Genomic DNA, 2500 nt, shown 5'->3' with positions numbered 1-2500 from the left:
GAACCGAACCTGGATCTTTTGCAAAAGCAGCAGGTGCTCTTAAACACTTAAGTCATCACTCCGTCTCAAGAACCAATTATGTTTTTTAAAAAAAGATTTATAGCTAATCAATGGTGGTGCACTGGTTTAATCCCAGTACTAAGGAGGCAGAAGCAGGTGAATCTCTGCATTCAAGACAGCATGATTTACAGAGCTAGTTCAAGGAAAGCCAGGACTACCCAGAAACCCTATATCAAACAGCAACAACAAAACAAAAAAAGAAACAAATATTATTTTATTTTATTTTATTTTATTTTATTTTTGGTTTTTGGAGACAGGGTTTCTGTGTGTAATTCTGGCTGTCCTGTAACTCACTCTGTAGATCAGGCTGGCCTCGAACTCAGAAATCCCTCTGTCTTTGCCTCCCAAGTGCTGGGATTAAAGGCATGCGCCACCATCGCCCGGCTTTATTTTAATTTATGTTTATGTATTTGTATGAGTTAGGTTATGTGTGTGCAGATGTTCATGGAGGCCATAAGGTGCCTGGAGTTAGCAGCAGTTGTAAACTGCCCTACATGCGTTTTGAGAGCTGAATTTAGATTCTGTGCTATAGCAGTAAGTGGGCTTAGGTGGAGAGCCATCTCTAACCACAAGTAAGTTCTTTGGAATAGTTTTTCAGGCATTATGGAAGAGCTCTGAAGACTTACTTATTGTTGCTTTTGGTCTTAAGATATAACCTATACTATTCTGGAACTTTGGTCCTCCTGGTTCAACGTTTTCAATGTTGGGGTTATAAGCATGTAAGCATGTGCCTCAAGACCTGTTAAACTTCATTATTTTTCATTTATTTATTTATTTGTTTGCTTGTTTGTTTATTTATTTAGCTCAAACTTGAGGTACTTTTGCTCAAATTTGTTTTTTTGTTTTTGAAGCAGGCTTGGTTAGGTTCTCGCTTGTTTGATTGTAGTCTCAGGCCAGTCAAGGGAAGTTTAAACCATTGTGTCATATCTAGATATAGAAGACGCAGCTGAATGAGCTATACTTGTAATAGAACTCTTTGGACAATAGTTGTTTTTATTTCCTTTAATTATTAAATGATCACCCTAAGTGTCTTTAACTAAAAAGTGAACAGTAAACCATGTATTGTAGTCCACACCTATCAGATCCTAGCTTGATAAAGAAACCAAGGTGGTTACATAGGCCAACCTGGGCTAGAAGAAACCTCTTCTGAAAATATAAATAAGATTAGTTGATGAAATCAGGATGAGAAAGTTGCTTTTTTAATTAACATGATGGCACCAGTTTCTCCAAGAATCCTTTTCTGTTTAAGTGAAGAATGCACTTCATGAGTGGGTGCAGTGGCTTGCTTGTCATCTACTGCATTTGTCATTGTTTCAGGATGTATTGCTCTTCCCTGAACTGCCCAATGCCTAGGAGTTCATTATGAGCACTCTGTGCGAGCCCTTGGATGCCTTTGAAATACTAGTAACAAAGATTCTGTGACTGTCTTATGCTAGCGAGTGTCTTATTCATTGTAAAGTAGTTAGCAAGATTGTGGGCAGTTACTCAAGGCTTTTTTCTGTGTCCCATTTGGAAGATAGAAATTAAGACTGAGTTCTTTCAGGCTAGCATTTATGTAGAAAAAGTTAGGTGGTGGTACCAAATGCCTTGTATCACAGCATTTGGAAGGCAGAGACATGTGGATCTCTGAATTCTAGGCCAACCTGTCCTGGTCTACATAGCGAACTCCTGGTCTGCATAAAACAATATAAAGAAATTAGTCTAGGACAGCACTCCACAAGGATGAGCCTTTGTACCAGTGTTTTCCGATCATGTGGGACTTGTGCAATGTACAGAGGTAGGCGATGGGGCTTCCTAGGTTAGAGGACGTAAGTTTGTCTGGACAGGCTAAGACTGAAGAGTATTTCTGTTCATGTGACTTGGCCTTAATGAAATAGTGCAGTCTGCCAAATTCACCACAAGAGGGTGATGTTGGCAAAAGTCTGAAAGCGCAGAATTGCATACCCTTGTGTTGACCCTGTGCTCACTATTTCTGTTTGGCCTAAAGTTTACTCATGGCTCTTTTCCTCATAGCACACCTGCCTCTTGGCTTTTTACTCCTTTTTCTTTTTGTCTTTTTGTTTTGCTTTTTTGAGACAGGGTTGCTCTAGGTACCCCTGGCTGTCCTGGAATATAGCTTTTCTCTTTTTTTTCTCCCTACTTTGTGTTGGTTCTTCTCTTGTCTTCTAACTATCTTTTGTGACTTTTCCTAGCTCAACTGCCACCTTCTCAGTGACCATCTTTTCACTCTTTTTGACTCTTCTCAGCCATCTAGACTGTACTTTCTGACCTCACTTCAATCCTTCTCTAATACCATTACCTCTTTCTCTTAGTCTTTTAAGTTTTAAAATTTATTTTATGTATATGAATTCACTCTCTCTCTCTCTCTCTCTCTCTCTCTCTCTCTCTCCCTCTCCCTCTCCCTCTCCCTCTCCCTCCCCCTCCCCCTCCCCCTCCCCCC

The 2500-nt window shown here is 40.0% G+C and overlaps 1 protein-coding gene across 4 annotated transcripts in view; it reads left to right on the top strand.

The window, feature by feature from the left end:
• The window catches only part of Map4 (microtubule associated protein 4), a 146575-nt gene that overhangs the window by 49552 nt on the left and 94523 nt on the right, over window positions 1–2500 (top strand). The gene's annotated exons all lie outside the window — the stretch shown is intronic.

The sequence above is a fragment of the Grammomys surdaster genome, unplaced genomic scaffold (genome assembly GCF_004785775.1).
Source record: "Grammomys surdaster isolate TR1022 unplaced genomic scaffold, NIH_TR_1.0 125216, whole genome shotgun sequence".
Classification (NCBI taxonomy): domain Eukaryota; kingdom Metazoa; phylum Chordata; class Mammalia; order Rodentia; family Muridae; genus Grammomys; species Grammomys surdaster.
The sequence above is the reverse complement of the archived record's forward strand: the minus strand, read 5'-3'. Positions and strand labels throughout refer to the sequence as shown.